This window comes from Dunckerocampus dactyliophorus, chromosome 6 (assembly GCF_027744805.1).
Source record: "Dunckerocampus dactyliophorus isolate RoL2022-P2 chromosome 6, RoL_Ddac_1.1, whole genome shotgun sequence".
NCBI lineage: Eukaryota > Metazoa > Chordata > Actinopteri > Syngnathiformes > Syngnathidae > Dunckerocampus > Dunckerocampus dactyliophorus.
The window spans coordinates 5,012,693-5,030,345 of NC_072824.1; the positions used below are offsets into that span (position 1 = coordinate 5,012,693).

At 39.9% G+C, this 17,653-nt stretch overlaps 1 protein-coding gene across 3 annotated transcripts in view; it reads left to right on the forward strand.

The window, feature by feature from the left end:
- Window positions 1-3,400: 3,400 nt before the first annotated feature.
- LOC129183373 (voltage-dependent T-type calcium channel subunit alpha-1I-like) overlaps window positions 3,401-17,653 on the forward strand; it is a 279,439-nt gene continuing 265,186 nt past the window's right edge. For 2 of the 3 annotated variants that reach the window (XM_054780521.1, XM_054780519.1), the window contains exon 1: window positions 3,401-3,982. The gene's annotated coding sequence lies outside the window, so the exon portion shown is untranslated. The other variant, XM_054780520.1, reaches the window with a different exon arrangement.

Below are 17,653 nucleotides of genomic sequence, written 5' to 3' on the forward strand. Positions count from 1 at the left end.
GTGGGCACCTGACTGGGCAGCTGTGGCGGAGAGAGCTGCCTCATCACCCAGGGGCTTCACCAATAAAAATCATATTGTATGATGACATATGTATCATATGAGCAAGCATTTTCTTCTTCTTTATTGTGCACAAGTTGGACTGTTTGGCCTGTCACTCACTTTGTGTTGTAGACAGAGATGCACGATATCTTTTTTCAAACCGATACCGATAACTTTTGCTTCTCAAGATCGATATGATATCTATAACGATAACTTTTTTATATATACTTTTTTACATTTAAATTTAACTGCAGTTTGTGCACACCTGGATGGAGGTCAGAAAGTCAGAAGGTCTCAAATAAATTGGGATTTGACCAACAGTACTTGTTGATTTGTCCTAGTCAAATATTATGACATCACGACTACCACATCAATACTATCAGGAGAACCAGAGTATAGAGTGCAGGGAGCCACATGGCATGGCCCAGCCAGGTGCACTGTAGTCGGACACACGTTCTGAGCAGCTGGTGTGACGCCACGGAGGTCTCTTGGAAACCTTTTGCAATTTTCAAATGTTGCAGCGCTGGCAATTCAGGTGGCTAATAAGGTTTTTTGTGTGCTTGATGTTTTTTTCCCCCCCCTCATTGCAGAGCATTTGGTACAACTGGCACGTGAAATGTCTTCCTCAGAATGTGAATGTTTGTTTACAAGTGCGCTCAGGGGAACTTACGTCACAGGCAGGGGAAAAACGGAGCGCTTGATTTGCTCACACGCACAGAATGGGTAATCTCGTCTCATCTGAGAGTTTTTTTTTTAATTAGTTATCGGAACCATTTTTAATGTTATCGGATTTATCGTATGACGTCGTAATAATTATCAGTCCGATAATTAGCATGCATCCCCAATTGTAGACCTTCCAAAATGGAGTACGACTGAGGTCGTAAAAAAACACCCTGACACCTCAGTACTTACTGACTCTCGCTAAACAGAGACTTTCTGCTAGGATCCACTTTTGATACACACCTTGGCTGTCCATAAGGAAGTACAGCAATCCCTCGTCACTTTGCGCTTCAGATGTCGCAGATTCACTCTAACATGGTTTTTCAAAAATATATTAATAATAATAATACGTGGTTGAACACGGCCTATTAGTTAGTCAAAAAATATGCATACTTAAGCGAATGTTATGTATTTTTGCCTGAATGAAGTATTTTTAAGCATAAAAATGTTGAAATGAAGTAAAATACAAATATAAGGCATTCAGAAGACTTATTCAAAGGCGTGGTGATGGTATGTAGTATTCTACACTGGTCACTAGGTGTCAGTAATGTTACTATGATGTTTGGTGAGACACACAAGCCCCAGACTTGATGGTTATGGTTATGGTCATGGTTATGGTTTGGTTTAATTTTATTTGAACGTGCATGCAAGTTACAATGGAATACATCACATAATTCAATTCACACTTCCACATGTCCAAAAGGACAAAATTACTATAATAAGTATAAAACACGGTGGTCTAGTGGTTAGCATGTTGGCCACACAGTCTGGAGATCAAACTGTGTTCGATTCTCCCTTGGGCATTTCTGTGTGGAGTTTGCATGTTCTCCCCGTGTGTGTGTGGGTTTTCTCCGGGTACTCCGGTTTCCTCCCACATTCCAAAAACATGCATGTTAGGTTCATTGGAGACTCTAAATTGTCCATAGGTATGAATGTGAGTGTGAATGGTTGTTTGTCTATATGTGCCCTGCCATTGGCTGGTGACCAGTCCAGGGTGTACCCCGCCTGTCGCCCGAAGTCAGCTGGGATAGGCTCCAGCATGCCCCCGCATAGAAAATGGATGGATGGATGGATAAATAATGAATAATAATAATAAATAGAGACAAGCATAACAAAACAAGTTCAAGACTCTTCTGCCTTGTATTTAGCAAACATCAACTGCTTGTATTGTTTTTTGAATTTGCTCATCTCTGTACATTGTTTGAGTTCCTTACTCAATCCGTTCCATAATTTAATTCCACACACGGAAATGCTGTGGCTTTTCAGCGTAGTTCTCACATATAAATGTTTTAAATTTAGTTTTTCCCTAAGATCATATTTCTCCCCTCTTGGAGAGAAGTATTGTATGACATTTTTGGGTAGCAGGTTATTAACGTTTTAGCGGTTTGAACATTTAATAAATCAGCGAATTTTAATATTTGTGATTTTCAAAATAAGGGATTTGTATGTTCTCTATACTCTGATCTTTTTTGCAGTACATTCTGCGAGTGAAGGTTGCTTTTACAGTTATTACCCATATCTCCACACAATAAGTGAGATATGCTAATACCAGAGAACATTAAAGAGTGTGGAGTGATTTTTGATGAAGAACAAATTTTGCTTTATTTAATATTGAAGTATTTCTCGCCACCTTTTGTTGTATATATTTCATGTGAGATTTCCAGCTCATTTTTACATCCATTATGATCCCCAGAAACTTTTTTTTGTTCACCCTTTCAAAGTCCACTCCGTCTATTTGTATTTGGTCGTACGTGTCCTTTCTGCTATTATCAAATAGCATTATTTTAATTTTACTTAAATTCAAGGATAATCTGTTTTTTTTTTATCAAACCATCTTTTTAATATGGACCTTTCATCTGTGACTTTTTTTTATTAGCTGTGTGTGCTTCCCTCTAAACAAAAGGCAGTAGTGTTATCCGCAAATAATACCAGCTTTAAATTGGTGGGCGGAACAAAAGGCTTTTTTAAAAAAATAATCCTAGCATTGTAACTTTTTTCACCACCAAATTTGATGAAAATCACAACTTTATTCGTTGTTTTGTTTGTTTTTGATATTATATCATTATATACATATACATATATATCCTTTTGTTTTTTATTTCAACTTTAGTCTACTAAAATGATGTTATTTATCCTCATAATATTACGTTATTTTCATAAAATTACAACTTTTTCTCGTTATATTGCAACTTTGTTTTCTGAATAGGTACACTTTTATTCTTGTAGAAATTACTGCAATTTTTTTCCAGTTTTGCTGGGGTTTTTTTTTTATTTCTTCAATTACATTTTCACAATGACCCCTGGGCCGCACTTTGGACACCCCTGGATTAGCTGTGTTTCTGTCATGCCACAGATATGGCGCGCTACACACAAAGTGTTAAAATATTAATTTTGAAACACCTCAAAGTGACCCTTTTTTCCCCCCTTTCAAAGGGACTTTTTACTGCCACGTCGCACACGCACACACGCAGTGTTAAATGTTTTTTAGGGGACAAACGGCACAGAAGAATCCTCCCCCCTCAAGCATCAAGTTACAAACTGTTGATTTTTTATGACTATTTTTTAAGACCAGCGTGCACGCGCATGAGTGTGCTCTGTTGGCGGTTCCGGTGGCGAGCCTCACTTGAGGAATTCCCAGAGTTTGGACTGGATTCGGAAGCGAGAGGGAGAACTGACTCGGACTGGCACCTGTGGCTGCTGGAGTCAGAATTCGTTTGATGACGACGTTTTTGGAGGGGGTTGCGAACGGGGAGAGCGAAAGAGAGAGATAGTGAGAGAGAGAGAGAGAGAGAGAGAGAGAGAGAGAGGAGGTGGAGAGGTGGTCTAGCCAGGAGGAGACACTCCCTCCACGCTCAGGTTGTCCACGGCGGCGCAACACGTCCAAGCCAGCCTCGCTGACGGTGTTCCAGCCCGGACCACTTGGAAGCACAGCCTCAGCCAACTTGAGCCTGGACTAGAAGACAGAAAGGAGAATGGAGGACAGGAAAGACCCCTGACGCGCGGGTTTTGCGCACCAAAGTGAGAAAGAGGATGCATCCAAAGGGTTCTAGTAGAGGAATGCTCCTGCAGGTGGGATAGCTGCTCTGAGGATTGGATACAGCCAGCAGAACCAATCTGGACTTCCAGACTGGATCCAGGTTGTGGGGGAGCTCACATTTGAAGGATTACGAGGAGGAGGAGTTGTCTTTTTTGCTGCGAGCGTAGAGGTTTCATGTCGGAGAAGGTAAGTCCTGTTGCTTTTCACGGAACCACACCAGCAGCATCACGACCACAACGTCTTCTGGTTCGTTCTCTTCCATGACACTTTTGGTTATTTGGAGGGGATTGCGCAACACAAGTCACCCTCTACACAAATCCTGACTAAAGCTCGTTGATCGGAAATGTTTGGTGTTCTCCGGCTTCTGGGTAAGGTTCGGTGCAGCCCGGCAATTAAATGACGCCCAGTCAAGTGAGCGGATGATGGATTTGTCCGTGAGGAAGCGACAGGGGGAGCTCTTTCAGCTCAAATGCCCACTCGCTCAAGGCCACCCAATGAGCTCCAGCGCACCAAATCTGCCTTTGCGAAGGTAATCATGCTCACTCTCAGTAATATCATTGTTGCTTCTAATATTGCGGGTACCTTATTTAGTTAGTTGTCAGGGTCCAAATATTAGGAACAGCTGTCAGTATATGATTTGTTAAATTCATGTTATTATATTTGTATGATTCCCTCATTCCAACCCCCAATGAAGTCCTGGAGAGAAAGTGATGCCACATTGCTCAAGGTCACCTAACCCCTGAGGTAGCCTGGGCAGACGCCATCACTCTGACCTAAGCGGCGGTCTCTAGAGGCGGGGGTTGGCGGTCTGGCGCTCCCAGACCAATGACTGTGAGGGAATCAGTGTGTGTGTGTGAGAGAGAGAGAGAGAGAGCGAGCGAGAGGGAGCTCTTTATTCTGTCCAAGAGGAGGGTTAAGCCTTGAAGCCTCGAAAAAAAAAAGTACTTCCACGTTTCTGCTCACAGATGGCGCCAAAAACAACTTGTTGTGCATGAATACACAAAATTTCAGCATGAGGGGGCGTCAGGAAGTGTGCTAGCCTTGATGTTGGAATTTAGACAGCCTGTGTGTGTCTCCAAGAAGCTGTTGTGTACTTGATCTTCTACTTTTGACATAGAGATGCCATGTATGACATGCAACAACATAGCGATGTGAGCTAAAGTGCTAACATTACATTTTAACATCATGCTAGCTTAGCTGAGTCGCTGAAAAAAAACAACATATGATCAAAGTTTCCAGCTCCCATGGCTGTAGCTGACAGATCTTTATTTTAAGATGTGTAGTGAAGCCTGCATTTTTTTTTAATTTTTAGAAAAAACACACCTGGGGCTGGCTCATCTAGCTAGGGGCGGGTCCAGATTGAGACGAAAATATCTACTTCCAATGCCAGCTCTTCATGCTCTAAAATTGATCCTCAAGTCAAAATATTGATACTTTTGATACTTCAGTCATTTTAGGTAATGTTTGTGTTGAAACGATGCCACATGTGTGAATTGTGAACAAAGTTTTATTCTTATAGTAGTTCTTAGCAATGAATCATTTATTTAAATTGTTTTATTATTAGATTTGACATATATTCTTTCTTTATCTAAAACATCATTTTCACATATTTTATATGATGTTGTCCACTGTTTCTTCTGTTGTTGTATATTAGCTTGGCTATATTGTAAATTGCCTCGCTACCTCAATATACTCTAGGGTTTAAAGTAAATAACTTAATTATGTTAATGAATTAATAAATTATGTTTTACATTAATTATTGATTTATATTAATGTATGGAATTAATAAATTAATTAAATGTCCTGTATTCTTTATGCTATGATATGAAATACCCTACTTTTTAAAACTCACCAGACACATTAGGTGAATTTGCGCAAAGTATTGGTATCACATTGGTATTGCCAATTCCAGCCTGAATTTGACATAGTATCGCCTTGGAAACGAAATCAGCGCATCACTAATGCAAGCCTCTTCTCTCCACAGTGGAGCAACAGGTGAGATTTTTACCACCTTGGGTGCTCATAAACAGCCTTTAGGGACACACATTACTGTTAGAACATCATTTGCATAATAGTGGATCTGATAAACACGTTGAAAGAGAAGCAGTGCGTCGTTGCTGCCCACAGACGGCTCTAAAACCAATGCGGTTGTGCACAAATACACGCATACTGTATGGTCGTTTCTTTTAAAGGTGATGATTATATGTAAACATTATATATGCGTATATGACTCGGGTCGTGGGCCAATCTTTCAATGCACAACGCACCACGTACCATCAGGGAATGTTGGTCTGGGTCCTGGTAAGAGCACTACTGGTTTTCAGTAATGTCAGGCAGGCAGTAGCTTAGGCAGCAGGGGTCATGGGTCAGATCAGAAACCCATTCCATAAGTTGGTTCAATGTCAAAGCAAGAAAGACAGCTTGGATGTCAGGTGTGATAGATACTTGGTTTAGGGCTTCGGTCAAGTTCTTCCACATCAGTGTCCTTTATGGCAGTGGTTCTCAACTGGTGGGTCGGGATCCATTCTGGGTGGGTTGCAGACAGCAAGTCCAAATTATTTTCAAGCAAATTTCAGCAATATTTTAGTCATCTTCCTCCTTGGTATCTGATCATTGCAATTCTAAGTGAACTATGTGATTCTGTGGCACTTTTGATATTTCATTTTAATTGATGCATTATTTGTATGCATGCATTTATCATGTTATTCCTCACTTTTTTTGATAACATGCATCAATAAATTCCACTAAAATGCACTTTGGACATGTAATTATGTGTAATGTTTCAAAAGGTGACAGGCGATTTTTAAAAAACAAATACATTTCCTTAGTTTGATAAATAAAAATCTAAAACATATCATAAAATAAACAAATGAAGTAATGAATAAATATAAAAATAAAAAAATGACTTAAATAAAAGTGTAAAAAAACACTAAAAATAAAAAATACTTTCATAGTGTACAAAATAATAAAATAACAAAAAATAAAAATGACTTCAGTAAATGTGTACAAAATAATACAAATAAATACAAAAATGAAAAACGACTTCAATGAAAGTGGGTCGCGACTTCATGACCATTGGAAAATATGGGTCCCAGTTTGAGATGTTTGTCAGGCAGTTTGCATCACTGCATGCTAAAAGTGCTATACCAACTCAAAAGATGGCCGGACATTCTCTTTCAGGATTTTTTGGTAGACAGCAGAATTCATGGTTCCATTTATCACAGCAAGTCTTCCAGGTCCTGAAGCAGCAAAACAGACTCAGACAATCACACTACCACCACCATATTATACTGTTGGTATGATGTTCTTTCTCTGAAATGTGGCGTTACTTTTTTGCCAGATGTAATGGGACACACACCTTCCAAAAAGTTTAACTTTTGTCTTATCAGACCACAGAGTATTTTCCCAAAGGTCTTGGGGATCATCAAGATGTTCTTTTTGATCAACAGTGGTTTTGGTCTTGGAACTCTGCCATGCAGGCCATTTTTGCCCAGTGGTGGAGTCATGAACACTGACCTTAACTGAGGCAAGTGAGGCCTGCAGTTCTTTGTGTTGTTGTGGGGTCTTTTGTGACCTCTTGGATGAGTCATCACTGCGCTCTTGGGGTCATTTTGGTTGGCCGGCCACTCCTGGGAAGGTTCACCACTGTTGCACGTTTTTGCCATTTGTGGATAATGGCTCTCACTGTGGTTGGCTGGAGTCCCAAAGCTTTAGAAATGACTTTATAACCTTTTACACACTGATAGAGCTCAATTAATCTCAGTTAAGTTATGTTTTAACGGGGGAGGGGGGGGCAATCACTTTTTCACACAGGGCCATGTAGATCACCAAAACCATTTTTTTGGTGATCTGAAACATTTAATTGTGACAAACATGCAAAAAAAAAAAGAGCTCAGGAAGGGGGAAAACACTGTCTTACACCACTAAACATTTTCTGCGGAACTTTGTCGTAGCTTCTCTGTTTTGATAGTTCAAGACTTACCGTTGTTTATAAAGTAGCAACGCAAATCCTTTTGCCAGCTATACAGCTTTACATGTAAAAAAACATACAATGAAACATGTTAACATGCCGGATATGTCTGGTCTTGTCCAGCCTCTCATTTAAGCTTGCATCTTCATGTGTGCAAAGGAAAAAGAAAAACTATCAATGGAAGAATAACCGTTATTTCCCACAACCGCATGTTTGGCCTCTGGTAACAACTTGTGCCACTTGTCAGCGACATTCCTCCGAACATCTTGGCATTCGCTTCCTGTCTGGGATGCTCTCGCTTCATTCCTACGGTCTGTCTTGTATGTTTTTGTGTTGTGTGTTTTTTTAGCAAATGATGTGTGAAGTCCATTTGCGGCTGTCAGACTTGCAGCAGCATCCCTTTCTGCGCCTTTGCCAAGGACTGTTTACTCTTCTCGCGTGGTGAATTATTCAGCCGCTCTGGTGATAGAACGCCGGCAGCCCCGACTGTCACACCTTTGCTTCATCTCGATGCCTTTACTTGTACGCTCGCCTGTGGCTTGACTTTTTAACGCTGTCGAAAAGTCAACAGTCCTGACTTTGTCTTACCGCTTTGAACGCGAGTCCGCTTAGCTCACGTAACTTCCTGTCTATATTCTTCTTCTTCTCTTAATCCTTTGACCAAATGCAAAATTGCTTTCAGCAAAATTGTTATTCAGGTCCAGCTACTGTAGTCTGTGACACCTCCAACAACAGAGGCAGGGCTCAATGATCCGTTCAGTTCTATGGCTTGGACTGATGTGGACTGACAATATGTTTAAATCTGTGGCCTAAACACTACCAAAAGCACTGGCCTACATTTACAGCTTCAATTTGAGTATTTGTTCCCTGAAATTATATTCTTTTATTCCCAACAGTCTATACAGTGGTACCTCGGTAACCTCTGCCCTGGTTAGTGCATGTTTCTTTGGTTAACGACCAAAATGTTTGACACCACTGTATCTTAATTTCTTTTCTGCACTGCTTTCACTGCGTGTATGTGTGTTTTTTTTGTCCATTTCATCTTCTATGTGTTGCCATGTCAATGTAATCTTCCCCTGTGCCTTCAAAATCAGGAGTGCTGGCCTATGTCACTTAAACACAACTAGCAATAGGGCAGTTTCTTTATCCAGTCGAATTTCAGATCTCACAGGGCCAGCTGGCAGGCCCACAGCGACGTCATCCTTCATCCGACCAGACAAATAGTATGTAACATTCTGCAAAGGATGGATTTTTTTTTTTGTTTTGAATTTTCTGCCGTCTGAAATTCATGTTATAAAATCAGTTTTTATGCCCACTCTTAGCCATTCTGTTTGTGTTTGTCAGAAAGTGATGAAAGTTATTTTTGCACCATTGAAACCATTGAAAATTTTTGGCATAATAAAACATGATGAGTCGACCTCTGAGAAGCTCATGTGAATTTTGTAAATGTTGTATGTTCTTCGTATTATGATTGTAATATTTTGTCACGTTTTATATATTTATTTTTATATTTGATTGCAATTTATATATTGTAATATTTTTGTCAAATTTTTAAATCAGGATTATCAAATTATTATTAAAATACGATTGTTAATAATTAATAAAAAATATGAAAATATATTAAATATGTAACAATTAATAATACATTTTATTTTATTTGTATAAATATAAATAATTTTTTTCCCCTTTTTTCCTTTTTTTTGTCTTTTTTTGTCTTTTTTTCATCGCTGTGCCGATTGTCCTGCAGGTTTCCGGCCATCAAAACATGGTCACCCTAAAAATCAGGAAATGTATCGACAAAGAAAAGTTGTAAAGTCACATGACCAGTCTAAGACGACCAGCTTGATTGCCGAATTTTTGCTGCGAAACTCCAGTGTAGTCTTACCCTCATTTTAATGCTAACATCTGCCGTTCCAGCAGCGAGACAAATGGTAACGTTCCCCTCATTCCTCGTTTGGGCGCACGGCATTCCGAGCGAACGCCTTGTCTGCACACCACCCTCAATCACCGGCTACGGCTCGCTGCGATCGATCCGTCCTTATAACTCAGGGCGGCATCTGACCCCGACCGCCGGCCCTTACTGCCCCCTGGAGAGGATGCTGACACGCACACGCGCACACACATTCACACCAAGCTGCGTCATCATGGTCTCTAGTCTTTCAGTAGAGGTATTTATTCAACAATGAAGCATGTGTGCGTGTGTGTGTGTTTGGGGATGTGTGTGAGCGTCTATTCGTGATCTGACCTGGCTCTAATGATGTTTGCCTGGGCCGTGTTTGTGCCCGTCCTTCCATGGTGTCTGCATTGAAGCTCCTCTACGGAGGATCCAAAAGACGGAGCTTGTGGTCCATCAATGCTGTCATTGGAGATCATTCCAAGGCTGCTTTGGGGATGTACGCCCACGATGCTGCATCATGACTGTCACGTGCACAGCAGTCATGCTGACATTAGTAAAACAGTAAATAGTATGACAGATGAAAGTGATGGCATTCTATTTATCTCAGCTGGATGAGCCTCCCTGCTGTTGCTCTCACATTCAAAGCTGTAGTCTGCAGATTAGCTGTGGTATTTTCTGCTTGAAATGACTATGCATTGTCATTACAGCATTGCAAAAACAACTTGAATGGCGCCCCCAGACTTTTGGACACAGTATGCTGTGCTGTAATGACTGTATCATCGCTGTCAGATGGTATGTCCTTTTTTATTTCACGAACAATAGAAAGAAAAATGTTTTACAGTGAGATAGTTAATAAAAACACACTGCTTTAGGAGCAGAAAGATACATCTATCTCTTCACAGCCATCACAGTGGATATACTGGATGTTAGCGATGTGTGATATCACTGATTTTGTTTGATACTGAGTAAAATTCAGGCGGTATCAGCGATACTGATCCAATACTGAAACTTTGTTTTCTTTTGTTTTGTTGTGTATTTCATATCATTGCATAAAGAATACAAGACTTAATTATATGTATTGATTAAATAAATTCATTTAAATAAATTGAAAAATTAAACAAATAATTCAGATTTGAAAATGAACTCATTCAATACGAAAGACGTAGTTAAACGTTTTTCTAAACCCAAACGTCCTTTACGCTAGAGGCTAAAGGAGGTGATGATGCAACTCCTCACCAATGGATTAGGCTTGAGAGCAATTTTAGTGTCATAAAAACGGCCACTATGTGGCAGAAGAGCATCATGAGAGGAAGGAGAAACACGGCAGGAGGAGGAAGCCCTTGCATAAAGGCAACTGTGACATTGCGTAACACACGAAATAAAATGATGCATTGTAAGGAAATTTTAACGTATGCATACGCACACACACGTACGCACGTGCACACACATACTTCAGTTCCAAATGTGAAAACTGTAACTAGTTCACGGTGTATCTTTTCACAAAAGCTGGTTTTCTCCCTATTTTAGTCAGCAACAACAACTATTTTCCTGAAACTTGCGTATGTTCTACTGCTGATTACTAAAGAACGGAAAATAGTAGGAACAAACTTTTTCCTTCTGATGAAAGACGGGAGTCTAATCTTTCTTTTGGTAGGTTCTATGTTTATACAGCCATAGAACACAATATTCAGTGTGCCTTGAAAGATCAGTCAAAATTGTTCAAAATGGCCAGGACTGAATGGATTGTCTTTTGAAAAATGTCCTGGATTGAATGAGTTAATGACACGAACCAAGGTTCCACTGTGTTCTACACTGGGTGTCAGTAATGTTACAGTAAAGGTACTCTAATGTTGCGTGAGACACACAAGCACCAGACTTGAACAACAGGAAACAACAGGCTTTTATTGCGTGTTTGGATGAGCTCACAACAGGCACAATAATCCCTCATGCCAAGATCAAACTCAACTCTGAACACACACAAACACACATGGGCACGAGTCTTATTTATGTCTTATTCTTACTCTCTCTTATTATGTATACAGTAGGAGTGTAAAGGGGTGCAATAGGGGTGTTATTTCATGACTAGAGGGCTCTAATAATGTTAAAAAACGTATTTAGAAGGTTGTAAGCAGGTTTACTATGCTCTAACTATGAAAATATTCCATTGAGGAATAAGGATTCCTACTTGGCGGAATTTCACTTGCAATGCTCGGGTCTGGAACCAGTTAATCGCGAGATAAAACGAGAGGTTATTGTATTGTGTGTAGATTTTGAGAATGCAATCAGGCCCGTTGGATGGCTTGTTCAATGCATGGCAAAATATGAATAAATAAGTTAATACCTTCAATATTTATTTAATTATTTTAAACCCTGAAGTATATTGAGGTAGCAAAGTGATTTATAATATATCCAAACTAATATGCAACAACAGAAAAACAGAGGACAAAATCATATGAAATATGGGAAAATGGTATTTTAAACAATAAAAAAGACAATAAGTAAAATGATTGAAACCCTTAAAATAAACCATTAATTATTAAGAACGGCTATAAGAATTTAAACTTTATTCACAAGTCACGCATGACTCCGTTTATGATTGGTCATTGTTTCAACAGACACACGTTTCAGGGAAACATTACCACAAATGACCAAAGTATCAGTATTTTGATTTGAAAATCAATTTTAGAGCATGAAGAGCTGGTATCGGAAGTATTGATATTTCAGTTTAGATCTGCACTTCACGACTGAATGTGTCAAAGTAATAATGGCTTCTTATATAGAACCATTATTTACATATCACCATCAAAGCATCGCATGATTATTGAACAGAAAAGCAACACCTTTGCCGCCAGTGCGCGGCAGCACTCGTGCAGCCCTTGACTGTAGGCAAGACACCATTATCTCACTACTCACTTTTTTTACACAATTGTAACAATTACAAGCAGCAAATTTCCATTTCAAGTTTAAAGTGTACACAGAATTGTAAGCATCCTGTCTTCTCTGCACTTCACTCTTCCAGTTTTGCCGCTTCAGCCTATTAGACTTTTACAAAAATAGACAAATTAATAGGGGTAGACCATAGGGTGTATTTTTCAGCAGGGCTGGTTTAACATCTTACACTCGACAAGAGCTTTTAGATGTTGCATTTCGCAGTTCCAGCGTTCTTATCCTCGATCTTAGAGAGCTCCACAGTACCGGAGTCTAAACAAAACACCCAGCCAGGCGGAAGTACTTTCAAGCGGCGTCAAGAGTGTAAACGAAGGCGAGGAAGGCGCAGAGGACTACGAGCTAACGCCAAGTTAGCACGCAGACTCTCCTTACTGAGCATTTTCCTTGCTAATGTGCGGTCTTTAGTGAATGAAATAGACGAGCTATGATTCGACATCACACATATATTTATGACTATATGTGGTCATATATGTATATATATATATATATATATATATATATATATATATATATATATATATATTCTTATATACATATATCAGTCGACTATGAACAAAAGCTGACAAATCAGATTCGACTATGAAAATCTTTACTGGATGACAACCCTACTCATCATTTCTGTTTCGTGGTTGAATACGGCCTATTATTATTATGATTATGTACATATATGCAGATTTGATGTATTTTTGCTTTGAACAAAGCATTTTCAAGAATAAAAATGGCTAAATGAAGTAAAATACGAATATAAGGTATTCAGACGACTCATTCAAAGACTTGATATGTGGTACAGTGGAACCTCGCTTAGCATCCGCCCCGACTAGCGTGTTGTAAAATGTAAAATGTACGGCAAACGCGTGCATTTTTTGTTTAGCATAAAATATGGCGCACTTATTGTCATGTTATTGATACACTGTGTGTTCTTAATGTTTTTTTTTTTTTTTATCACAACCACGTCCTGTTAGCATCCTTAGCCTACTCATCAAATGGCAAGCTGAACCCGTGAGTCAGCTATGCCGCCCGTCGATGACTCTCAAAAATGTTTTTATAGTAGTAAAACAATAAAAAATGCATAGAAATGAGAAATTAATGGGATGAATGAACATTTAAGGTTACTTTTACCTTATTTGAATACGTGAGTGTTCCCGAAGATACGATGTGGCAGCAACACAGACACCACCTTCCTGTTTTGCCATGGGTTATTTCGTTGTGTTTTTCACCTTCTTTTTCAAAATGCTGGCACTTGCAACTTTCTCTTGCTCCATTTTGCGTTACAGTATTGAGGTGTGAAACTATTGAATTCAAGAAATAACTCATGGCAAAACAGGAAGGTGGTGGTGGTTGATCTTGTCACATCGTGTCTTTTAGAGGCAGTCACGTCTTCATTGAAGGTAAAAGCAACATTAAATGCTCATTGAAGTTCACCGAGAACGACAGGCTTTTATTACAGGTTTGAACGATCTCGCAACAGGCACAATAAAACCCACGCCAAGCTAAAACTCAACTCTGAACACTGAGCACCTCCAATCCTGGAACACATTTACAGCAGCACACACACGAGCACAAGTTTTATTGACGTCTTATTTTCCCTTATTATGTCTACAATATTGGATAGTAGGAGTGTAAAGGTGACTATAAGGGTGTTATTTCTAGTGTATAGAGGGCTCTAATAATGTTAAAAAACACATTTAGAAGGTCGTAAGCAGGTTTTCTATGCTTTAACTCTGAAAATATTCCATTTATAAATAGGGAGTCCTATTTTCACAGTCGGGTCTGCAACCAATTAACCGCGATAAACGAGAGATTACCGCACTGTGTGTTGATTTTGAGAATGCAGTAAGGTCCTTTGGATGACTTGTTCAATGCATGGATAGTAGAAAGAGGTAGCAGACATGAAGAAGTGGAGCTCAGCTGAGATTTGTGGCACCCCTCACCCCACTGAGAGAGAGTATGAGGTATGCTCAGCAATGACTGGAGGGGGTGTGTCCTTGACGTGTATCCATTTCCTGGAGACAACATACTTGGAAGTCTCACATATACATGCATGGATGCAAATATGCACACACACACACACACACACACACACACATATCCTGTAATTCACTAGTGACCTCTTAACACAGCCTTAATCAACAGGATGGATTCCACCCGAGGGCGTGTCTGAGTGAAGGTGTTTGCAGGCTGATTGGTTGGCAGAGAAGAGCAGAACACAGTTGCATATGTTTTCTGTCTTAAATGTACATTTGTCGTGACCTCGTGCAGCTCACCATCTGCCATGGTCACTTTCTTCTTGGCAACTTTTCACTTGGCCTGCAATCTTTCTATTGTCTCCTGGCTTGCTAGCAGCATCGTCCTTCATTTGGTAGAGTTGATCATGTTGGCCCGACACTCGCCGCTACTGCAGTACGTAAGGGATATTTTATGCCCTGTTATCTTCTGTGACTTACTACCCGCATAAACAATCAGCCGCTCATTATTGCAATGTGGCGTTGGGCCAAGACGTTTAAAGAAATGATCTTTGAAGTTTTGCCACTACGGTGTGATGCAACACAATGAGGACATGATGTAACACAACCTTGGAGCAACGCTGTCGTGCTCTCATTTACCGGTCGACCTACGTTCCTACCCTCACCTATGGTCATGAGCAAGAGATAAAGTGAGAAGCAGTGTCATCAAACACGGAGCAGAGCCGCTGCTCCTCCGCATTGAGAGGAGCCAGATGAGGTGGCTCGGGCATCTGGTCAGGATGCCTCTCGGACGCCTCCTCTGGAGGAGGCCTCCGGGAAGACCCAAGACACGTAGGAGAGACTACGTCTCTCAGCTGGCCTGGATCTGCCGAAAGGAGCTGGACGAAGCAGCCGGGGAGAGGGAGGTCTGGGCTACTTGGCTGCTGTTGATCAGGAGTGCATCAAGATATCCAGAATGTTGATGTGCTTCACACATGTCATGTAATGAATGGACACGTTATGCTTCGTAAATGGTCAAGACATATTTAGTAACCCTTCATTTATTGCAGTTAGTCATTGGATCAGACCTGACTGTGATTTACTAATGGAATATTCTGGTAGTTACAGCACATAAAACCTGTTTACCATCTTCTAAATACGCTCTTTAACATTATTAGAGCCCTCTAGACATGAAATAACACCCCTATAGTCCCCTTTATACTCCTATTACCACTATAGTAGACATAATAAGCGAAAACAAGACATATGAGACATAAATAAGACTCCTGGTGGTGTGTGCTGCTGTAAATGCGTTCCAGTGCTGAGTGTGTGTGTGTGTGTGTGTGTGTGTGGGCACGAAAGACATATAAGTAACATATAAATACAGACGCAATTAAGCTCAGTTGAAAGGACTTATTCTAACTATGCTATGCTAACATCTTGAAACAATGCTTCCTTTATTTGCCAATGTTCTGGCATGCGTCCTACATAGGCTCCTTCCACTTCCATTTCCTTCTTAATTAATCCTCGCTCGCCCGACTTCTCATTTCCAAGCCCCCTCGCAATATCGCCATCATTGTTTACGGCTCCCACCAGTCTGTGTGTGTGTGTGTGTGTGTGTGTGTGTTCATATCTGCTGGTGTTTACCATTGTTTTTGTTTATGGAGGCGTATGATTGTGCGTACTGTTAAAATATGAATGTGTGATTCTGTGTGTGTGTGCGTGTGCGTATGTGTGTATGTGCACCCATCCCTCCCCACCTGGCTGTCAGTAGCGCTTACTCGCTGACGGCGTCCGCCAGCTGATAATTAAAGCTGAAGCGTGGAAAGATGGACGGCGGGCGAGGAAGCGCGGAGCCGTGAAGTCGAGCGACGGGAGCGTCACTTTCATTCTGCTCGCACGGCTCCTTCCTCCTCGTGGAGACAAATAATTGTTATCCTGCCATCCTATCTGTTCCCCCCCCCGGCCCCCCCTTTCTTTCTTTTTCCTCCACGCCAGTTAAAAAAAAAGAAAAGTCTGCAGCCCAAGTGAATCCACCCACCTCCGCTGGAAGAGAGCAGGGATGCTATTTCTGCTTCACATGCTTCTTCATCCAGCTTCATCTCCAACTTCCAGCAAAAAGCTTTAACATCCGGCGCAACAACGGATACAGGAGTGTCCAAACATTTTCCGGTGAGGGCCACATACTGAAAAATGAAAGTGAAAAATAAAATTTGTGATACAGGGGGAACGCTATTCAACTTTGTTCTTTTTTTTCAAATTTTGCTGCTGCTGTTTTTTTTATTTTTTTATTTTCCAAATACCTCAATTTTTATTTCTTAAAGAGTCTTCATCATTTTATCTCCGAAAATTATATCTTTATTCCCATAATATTTTAACTTTTCCCCCCACAAAATTTTCCAAAGTTGACAAGTTCATTTTGTTTTGTTTGTCATAAAATATTATTACTTTAATATTTGAACTCTATGCTAAATTGAAATGATTTTTCCTCATAATATTACGACTTTATTCTCGTAAAATTGTGCTTGTTTTTCTCATTAGAATACCACTTTTTCCTCCACACATCTTGACCTCTCGTAAAATCAGCTGTTGTGCAGAAATTACAACTTTAATCGTTGCTTTGTTTGTTTCTCCTAATATTACGACATTTAATAAAAACATCAAAAAAATATTTCAACTTTATGCTTCTAAAATGATGGTATTTTTTCTCCTAATATTAGAACATCATGTTTCATCTTGTAAAATTTAAAAATGTTCTCGTTAGATTACATTATTATTTTTGACTTTATTCTTTATGCTGATTTTTCCATATTTTTTGTGGTTTTATTTTCCAAATATTTCAACTTTCTTCTTAAATAATCTTTGTAAATTTGCTTCTCTGAATTGTCACGTCTTGGCATGACGTTAATGCTGGCGACGCCCCCCAGATGCATTATGAGAACCGATGCAGGTAAAACTATTTTAATAGTAGTTGCAGTGCAGCAACAGGGATCCAGCAAACAAACACAAATAATGTTCAACAAGCAAACAATGTACCGACCAACAAAGGAGCAGCACCTGAACTAAATAGAAGAAACTAAAATTAGCAGCAAGCGGGA